At 43.2% G+C, this 9,486-nt stretch overlaps 1 protein-coding gene across 1 annotated transcript in view; it reads left to right on the top strand.

Moving 5' to 3' along the window:
- Positions 1 to 420: 420 nt before the first annotated feature.
- Positions 421 to 9,486, top strand: part of FAM222B (family with sequence similarity 222 member B) — a 117,522-nt gene continuing 108,456 nt past the window's right edge. The window contains 1 exon segment of the mRNA XM_075263609.1: positions 421 to 510. The gene's annotated coding sequence lies outside the window, so the exon portion shown is untranslated.

Raw genomic sequence — 9,486 nt, 5'->3', positions numbered from 1 at the left:
GAGAGATAGATATGTTTCACACAGAGTAAACACGCGTGTATTTTTGCAAAATACACATATAAAAATAAGACTCCCATTGACTTCAATGATATTTTTTACACGTGTAAAAATACGCCTGTAAAATGTCATTGAAGTCAATGGGAGTCTTATTTTTACACGTGTATTTTGCAAAAATACACGCGTTTACTCCGTGTGAAGGCTCCAGTAGGAGTTTCCTATGTCACTCTGCCCAATTTAGCGCCATTTTGACATTATGACATAAACAAGGTCAGGAGACTTCCTTGTGGCACAAGTGTGAGTGCTGTGCACAGAGCTGTGGCAAGTGTCCTGTATACTGCAGTCTGTGGCCGGCACTGGCAGTCCTGCCCACTTCTACTATGGAGTTCCCTGACTCTGCACGTGTGTGAGGCGGCGACGTCACTTCCGGTGTGTGATCCTGGACTCAGCCCGGCCCTGCACTGTGTACTGGGGACTCAGCCTCTTGATGGTTCCACGGCCGAGGACTCGCAGGTAAGTTACTGACAAGCACTGCTCCTATCATCCGTCTGTAGCCGCTCATAGAGGTGATCTTGGTGCCGCTGCTGTGCAGGCTGCAGGGACAGGAGCAGCCCAGACTGTATAGATCACCTATAGCTATGATATATAGGGGCTGTGTGTGTTCTAGTGAGTGTCAGCTGCACTGTATATCTTTGTATTGATGGTGTGCAGAGGCAGCAGCAGCAGCAGCTCCAGGTCAGGACAGTCACTTCCTCTGCTGCTGTGCTGGATGGAACAAGGTCATGATTAATTAGATCTGCAAAGAGATCCAGTGCAGATCCCCAGCCCGGTGCACCTGTCAGCAGCAGCAGCAGCCTCCACATCCGCAGTGCATGCTATCATCCATCACACTGACATCATACTTATATACAGCACTTCTCCCAGTGCAAGATGCTTTTTAGCAAAATTGCAGACTGTCCCAATAAATGTGTGAGGCCGGCAGAGCAATCACATACACTCATCTGTTCCCTGAAAATCCATGGTGACTGTCAGTGTAGTCACAGCATAGCATCAGATTACTGGATACATAAAGAGATTATAGGATGATCGGTGGCCGATTCTGGCATGTAAATTTAGATTGGTTGTGTTTCATTGCTTTGGTCAGGGTCGTGGAGTCGGGACCAATTTTGGGTGGAGTCGGGATAAAAAGTTTCCAGCTATGGCAACAAAATAAAATTATTATTTTAATAATATTATAGAACTAGATGGTATAATTACTTAGATGTATAGTTTTACATATTTACTGTATAGGAATACAATTAATGAAGCAATAAAGATTCTCTGACTGCGGCTGTCCGAAATTTGTGAATGAGTCGGATTCGGCTCGGGTTTTGGTACCCTACATTTACAACATTTATGGTACGGTTAATAAGCCTTATGTTGACTGGATTTTCAGCTCCACCCCGCATAGATGCATGGATTTCAATGCATTTTTAGGAGGTCGTCTAAGGCTGATGCTCCACGTTGCGGAAACGCAGCTCTATTTATTGAAGGTTTTGTTGCGTTTTTTTTTTTAACCAAAGCCAAGAATGGCTACAAAAGGAATGAGAAACATATAGAAAGTTCTTATACTTCTACCTTCTGCTCAATCCACTCCTGGCTCAAAAAAATGCAGCAAAATCTGCAACAAAAAAATCTTCGTTTTGACAATGTGGAGCCTCAGCGTAAAAGTGGGCTTGCATTGTAACGACTTTAAGTCCTGCTTCTCACCAGCGGATTTATTGCAAGGTCCTAGAAGTTGTCTCCACATTGAGATCATTACTTCTGATGCCATGGGTATTGAGTGTTATGTTCTTTCACTACTGAGATGTTATTGTAAGATTATTCTGTGTGTCATTTATTTAAGGGCTAGTGTTCCATAAAGAATTGTCCCATGGACTGTAATCGAGACAGGTGGCAATTTATGCATCCAGATTTTTTTTGTTGTCTCCGTGACCATTACCTTCCCCATTTTGAGCAATGAACACTGTTCAGTTAGGGTCACCTGAATCAATCTATCTACGGGGCTGGGCTTTGGTGACAGACTTCATTTAAAGTGGAGAACCAGGTTACGCTGATGCACATAACAAATTGTGACTTCATGTGTTAGACCCAAGAATGACATTGTGTCCTTTTCTATGGGACTTGGAAAAAATTTCTTCCGAAGTCAGCTTCTTGCTAATAGATCCTCTCCTTTTATTACTATTGAATCTATGGCTGCTGCGTGGAGTTCTAATAGCACTGAGTAATAACGGCCCTTTGACATCAATATATCTATTACATACTACGATACAATAACGCAGTGAGGGGGCTCTTGACAATTGCTGAATTTTGCTGCTGATCATAACCACCTCATTGAACTGTAGAACAAGCGCTCGTCTTCTATAACTTTCCTTGTATACTGATTCTCTAAACTCACGTTACTTAGAATTTTCCGGTCTTCCATTTTCCTAATAGTTGGGCCCCCATTTATGAGACGTTTATGGAGTTTTCTTGCAAGACCTACCATCTTGTTTCACACATTGAGGCATATTTATCAATAGAAGTCGGACACATTTCTGTCTAATTATGGTGCAAAGCAGTTTATATGTCTCCACAGTCCTTTTGTGCCCCCATATACAGTACTAGTGCTCTTCTCTGTGTAACATACAGTGATGACACCTTCTTAGTACCCCATATAGTATTCTCCACTATATTGTATAGTGTTCCATGTATGCAGTATACTTACTACAGTATAATGCCACCATAGTTCCAACACACAGCATAACACCACCATATGGTAGCGTCTACTTGGTGCCTTATACAGTATAATAACTCCCTTAGTGGCCTTCACATGGTGTAATACCCCATTTTTGCCCCACACAATGCCACATTAATGCCCATGCATTGTATCATGCTCTATTAATGCCCCTACACAGAATAATGCCCTGATATTGCCCCTTCTACCAGCAATGTGTTCACAGGGAAGCTATAGGGGATCTGTAGGAAACTCTTCCTCCTTGCTTCTTCTTAATGACGGCAATCGAGAGGAAGACTGGTCTTCCGTCCGCTATCCCAGTAGCGTAGCCATGTTTGTGTTATTCACGTATAGCTTGGACACGTTACTGTCGCTGTTACACATCAGTGCAAAAGGGACAGTGGTTGGGAGATCAGTCTTTCTCCCTTTTGCTGTCATGAGGAAGGGGTCTGGACAGCTGACATCCATGGTTTGGTGCACAGTCTGCTAGTTGAGTGCCCCTGGTCTATATTATTTTCATTCTGTGACCTAAAACCTGTTCACGTAAAGCAGCAAATTTGTTGTCAGAACCCATTTCAATGGACCGACAGCCTGAGAAACACGGTTGGATGCCCTGATCATTGACCATCGCTCATTAGAACTGAACTCGCAGAATCCTATGAATTTATGATGCTTTGAGTTCTCGTAAACCACATCTCTACATCGAGCATCATTTGAGTATGGGAAAGTAGACTTGGGAAGCATGGTGGTCTTGTAGTGCGGGAGTCCTAGGTTCAAATCCATCCAAGGACAACATCTGTAAGGAGTTTATATGTTCTCCCCTTGTTTCTTCGGGTTTCCTCCCACGCCTCAAAGACCTACTGATAGGGAATTTAGATTGTGACAGTGATTAACAATGTCTGTGAAATATGATGGCGCCATACTAAGAAAAATCATATATCACTTCGATTTTATGAGCTCAGTTCAGATACGTCATGGTTGGTTCGTGAAATGCGGCGGCCATGTTTCTCGGACCAAAAATAAGTAAATGATATGTCATATACAACATCATCTACTGGAAAAAAAATGCTGTCATGACTATTTGTGCCTGCTCTTCTAGAATCACTTATGTATTGGGGTAATTGAATTGCCATAATGGACGTTCATGGAGGAGCCACGCTACGTTTTAGGGCCGAGGATATGCGGTGCACTCTTTCTTTTAAAGCAGTATTAAGTTGCATGAAAAATATTGAATCCTTTCTTTGCCAAAATAGTGAAGAAAACAAGTGCCAAAAACTAATTAACAGGAATTAGACAAAGCCTATGTGTAGAGCCCAGAAGGAGATCAATGGCGCTTGTGCAGCCTCTGTGCTGTATCATGCCGCAGTCCGGTGTATGAATAAACATTACAGAGTCTCTTGTACTTATGAAAATCAGATTATGACAGGAAGGATTCGGCCGCTCTCCTCACACCTTTCACTCACTTATCAGCTGTCAGGGCGAATAAATGTAGAACCTTCCGACCGTCCAAGGTGCTGAGTCGGATGTGACTTCTGTAAACCTTATTAGCCACCCTTGTAGAATACATCGTAATATGACTGTAATGTTTATTTGCGTTTCCGATTATTTTTGTTGCTTTTGTTTAGTAAAAAGCCCAAATTATAGAACTATTTATCATTGAAAAGCCCATTTAGGTCTCCATAATCCCTTTATTTAGGTTCATTTGCCTCAGTGGGGCCCATTTGCTCTTTTGTTTTTGACTTGACTCTCTAGAATATGGGTCCTGAACCCATTGATCCTCCTAAGTGAACAACTGCAATGAGAAGAAGTTGAATTGAGAGGGTCCTACTACTCCATTCAGTTTCTATGGGGCTGATGGTGATGGCCTAGTACAAATAAATGGAACGACTTCACATGTGTGACCAGCCCTCCATTCAGACGCCTCCTTATTGTGCAGGAGGACGAATGGTGGGCTTTGGACCACCGCTCAAGTGATCTTTGACGGTTATGGACACCACTTAGGTCTCTATTATACATGTCCATGTTGAAATATCATTGCTGGAGGTCAGGATGCAGGATATGAGGGCTCACTATTTGCACATTACTTTTTCGTCCCCTATTTTTTACACCTCTAAGTCATCTTGGCATATTAGTGTTTCATTTCCAAGACACTTTAAGCAAGTTTCCAGCCATTTCTTATGAAGACATGCTTTTACCTCCACACATTGTTGTTCTCTATAGGATTGTGTGCCTTCGTCTTTCCTTATGACTATTTTTGGGAGCTCTTCGGGTTATCTTCATTAACAGGAGGGGCTGATACTTTTCCCTATTGCCTTGCAGATAAGATTCTAATAGAGGTGACTGATCCCACTCCATACTGGGGCACATTCCCAGACTATTGGGTCCTCCTGGGAACAGATAAAGCCAACGTCATGCCCAAAGCTGTGAGAGCCCCCAACGCACAGTCACTGTCACCACCTCCCAGCCGCCCGGCCCTTTGTTTTTCGCAGTGACATGTCTGTTAATGTCAATCCTGTAAACAGTAATTTCACGCTCTTTCTATCTATTTTTATCATGGTATGTGCAAGCAAGATTCTCCGCTACAGCCATTTTTAGATCAAATCAGCATTTTACAGGAATAGACTGAAGAGTACATATGGATATTGCCGTATAAAAAATATATATGGTAGAATTGCTTTTCATTCTGTTAAATTTTTCACATTGAGAATTGGGACGGTTGTTCCTTGATGGACAAAACCACCATTCGCTTCACCTGAATGTCAATGAGGTGTCTTTTAGCCTTTGGTGATTTAAGCCTGTAATCCCATCTATAGGTAGGTCCAGTGATCCCCATCTTCAGTCTCCATACACACAGTATTGTAGATTACACGAATTACAGTTTTCAAGCAGATTAGGGACAGAAATCCTGAACGGAGTTTGACTCCAGTCTTACTCGTAGGTTCCTACTATGGGCCCATAGACGCTCCACGTGCCCTTGTAAGGTACTGTAAAAGCAACCTTACCTTGTATCATACAATAAACCAAATGTTCTACCAATTTTCTACATATGTATATACATGGGTTCAGTCAAGGATACCATTCCCTTCTGTATTGTGAGTGACTATGTGGGGTTAACTACAACGTCACTGACATATTAGCATGGAACTGTAAAAATTGTGATCCAGTTGTTGGCTCTATATACATAGGACTCATTTCATTCAACGGAGGCCAAAAGAGTGGGGGGGTTTGTCCGATGTTGGGCTGGTATGCGTTGGTATACACTGACCCTTTTTCTCTAGATTGATGGAAAGCAGACTTTCCTATACAGTATGCCAATGCAAAAATAAAAACCATATAAGACAGTTTTTAACATTGTGTATCTAAATGTATGCCTATACAGTGACATACGTCTAAACCTTTTGTTGAAGCTGAAGGCGTACATTTAGAATTCTTTCTAATATATGCTTTTGACAAAAAGCCTGAACAAAGCCCAATCATGTCTGAAATGACTGTAGAAGCTGAGACTTAAAGGGTTTATCTGCTTTCCAAATGATGAACAGTCCTTAAAGGGGTTTTATTATTACAGACATTTATCCCTTATCCATAGGATAGGTTATAAGTTTCAGATTGCTGGGGGTCTCACTGCTAGGACCCCCACCTATTAAAAGAATGTCTCCCTGCATACACAATGTGATTGAATGCCAGTGTGCCTGCCAAACCCGAACTGCATGCACTTCTGTGGAGCTTTGGAAAGTGAATGAAGTGCCAGTTGGGCAGATACAATGGTCCTTTATTCACATGAAGCATGCATGGGGAATTTTGGACCCGTTCTCCTGATTATTAGGTGTCTCAATGGTTGGACCCCCTACCCCATAATCCGACACCTAGTGTCTGCAAAGCCCTTTAGGCTAAGGCCCCACGTTGCAGTAAAGCCACTTTATAAAGACACCGACGGTAGTGTGAACACCCCGTTAGCATAAAGGAGTAAAGCTCTATGCTTCTACCTTTTACTAATTCCACACCTGTCTGTGGCTCAAAAAACCGCAGCAAACTGTGTTTAAAAAAGCAACTTTTTCACAAGGTGTGTGCTAGAGATAGTCCACCAATATAAAAAAAAAAGTTTTGGCACAGAAAATTAATTTATGATAGATCATCCATTTTAGATTTTTGGTGGCGGCTATGAATCTTGCAGTGGTGTCCAATGGGCCGCTATGAAAGAGACGACAAGTGAGCACTGCAGCTCCTGGCAAGGTAATAGTGGCAAAAACAGCTGATCTGGGGGATTCCAACAGTAAGACCCCCACCTATTATAAGGATAGGCCATCTACTTCATGAAAGTGAATATCCCCTGTAAGCCGATGGCTGGTCAGGTAATGGAGGGGGTGTACATCTCACTCAGACTACTAAAGGTGGGTGAGATGAGAAAACTCCAGAAAGAACATTTCTCAGCAGATAACTATTGTCTGCTGAGGATTATTTCCAAGTTCCGGTTACTGGGTTGGATTTTTAGGAATGGCAGGTAGGTTGGCAGTGGGACCTGTCATTCCACTCCCCTCCAGTCCACACTTTGGGGATGTTCCGGCAGCGACTCAGCTGCAGAGAGTCTACTCATCAAGGGAGCTTAAGAAGCCAGCTCCAGCAGCAGACTTTGGGGGAGAGCTTGGCTGGAGAGCCAAAGAAAGAGGTCATATTTTTGGAGCTGTGTCCTGAATGATTCTACTGGCTTTTTTATTTCTGTTATTCTAGGTGAGGTAACCTATTCTATGTTTAGTTAGAGCCTAGCCGGGCAGGTATTTATTTTTGTATTGTTTCCTTTTGTTGCTGCACTACCTTTTTGAGTGAAAATAAACTCTACCTTTGTTTTGAACTAAAGAAACTGGGCTTGTGTGTCTATGCCACCCCACCTAGCTACCCCAGACCCTGACACCCCTTTAAAGTTTGAACATTTTGGCCCCGTTCACACGGGGAGCAGATGGACGAATTTTGGCACCGAGAGTGACGCGGCTCCCTGCTTCACTCTCGGAACAAAATGCGCCTTCCACGACTGTCGCGGCTTGTGACAGTCGTGGTTTTCCCCTCTGGAGTAGGCTCAAATGAACGGGCCTACCCCGGAGGTTGCTGCCGCAAGGCGGACGCCGGGGCTGAATCAGCTGCGGAGTCTGCCTCAAGAAAGGACATGTCAAAAGTAGCCTGGTGGTTTACATAGACCTCCATTGTGAGGGGGTGGATTATGACGTGGATTCAGCGCCATAATCGGCCCCCTTATTGCCCGTGTGAACTAGCCCTTTGAAGGACAACCAGGCGAAAGACTTGTAATGTACTTGTAACAGTACCTTCAGAGGTTTTGCATTCTGGTTGGGCTTTGACTACCATATTGGACTCCGTCATCATTTCATCACCCCAGCCAATACACTGCAATTGCCTGGTGCCATTTTAATGTTTACCCCACCATTGAATGACCCTAACCCCCTTGTGTCCTATTTATGAAGACTGACTGTAGCTACAAGTTCGTATAGTGCGCACATCTCTCCGTCGCTTGCCCCACCATCCATACTTTTCAGCCTACCCCCCTATAATGAGAATCCGTGTATTGATTGATCCTATCTGATTTGGCGTGGAGATATTGTGCCTGTTTACTGGGTTCGGTGTGAATTCATTAGCCCGAGCGGAGTTTTCTCTGCAGTATGAAACAAAGAACATACCTTTCAGTGAGCATGAGAGAGATTTCAGACAGCCGCATGTTGTGAAGTTTTATTGCTCGCTCTGGAGAAGTCAATAAATAATCACAATCTCTATTTAAAAGCTTACGTGTGGAACGGTTAGGAACTAGCAGGGGAGCTGAGATTTCCAACCGAAGGAATTTATAAAAGAAAACCTGCTATGCCAAACACTTGCATTAATCTCGCACAAACCTGTAATGCTACTGTAGCTAAATTTCTGCAGACCGCTCCGCTGCAGGAAAAGGACAGCAAAGTCTTAAAGGAATACTGATACCAGGGAAGGGGCATCGCTAGGCTGGGGAATCTTTGACGTGTTCTAGAAAAGTAAAAGTAAATGGGGAAATAGTCTACATGTTCCTAAAACAGTCTTGTAGTAATCTTTCGAAATGCTTAGGTGTAAGTGTCCAGGGGAACTGTTTCATCTTAGCTGTCAAAGGCTGAGGCTTACACAAAGTATCTTCTTAAAGGGGTTGTCCAGGACTCTGGTTTTTAGAGATGACTACAGCAATTGGTCAGTGTTGCTAACTGAAGCACTTTTGCAATATGGTGTTAGTACTGTAGTGGTTCCCCTAGCAGTGTCCCCTTCCATCTCCTCTCTGCACGGTGTGATGGCACTAGTGTGCACAGTGTGATGGCACTAGTGTGTACGGTGCGTACACTCCCTCTCCCTGTATTGTCCTGTTTCAAAGCCTACACATACATACTAGCGCCATCACACATTTACTCTCTGCATGATGGCACTAGTATATACTGCACATACACAGTCAATCTGGCAATACAGGGAGAGGGAGTATAAGTGAGGTTTCTGACAGATCCGTATGAATGGAGCAGTGATGTGTATATGTGACCATCACTGTATTGATTTCTGTAGGACTGACCTAATAATGATCTTCATCAGTCTACTAGAAGTGTATGGAGCACTGGACATCCATTTAAACTACACATAGTTTAGGGAACTCAGTTTTCATGATTGGTAGGGGTCTCAGTGGACAGAACCCTGACAATTGGATACGTATCCCCTTAGTATCATTATTG

This window comes from Leptodactylus fuscus, chromosome 2 (genome assembly GCF_031893055.1).
Source record: "Leptodactylus fuscus isolate aLepFus1 chromosome 2, aLepFus1.hap2, whole genome shotgun sequence".
In the NCBI taxonomy this organism is placed as follows: domain Eukaryota; kingdom Metazoa; phylum Chordata; class Amphibia; order Anura; family Leptodactylidae; genus Leptodactylus; species Leptodactylus fuscus.
The sequence above is the reverse complement of the archived record's forward strand: the minus strand, read 5'-3'. Positions and strand labels throughout refer to the sequence as shown.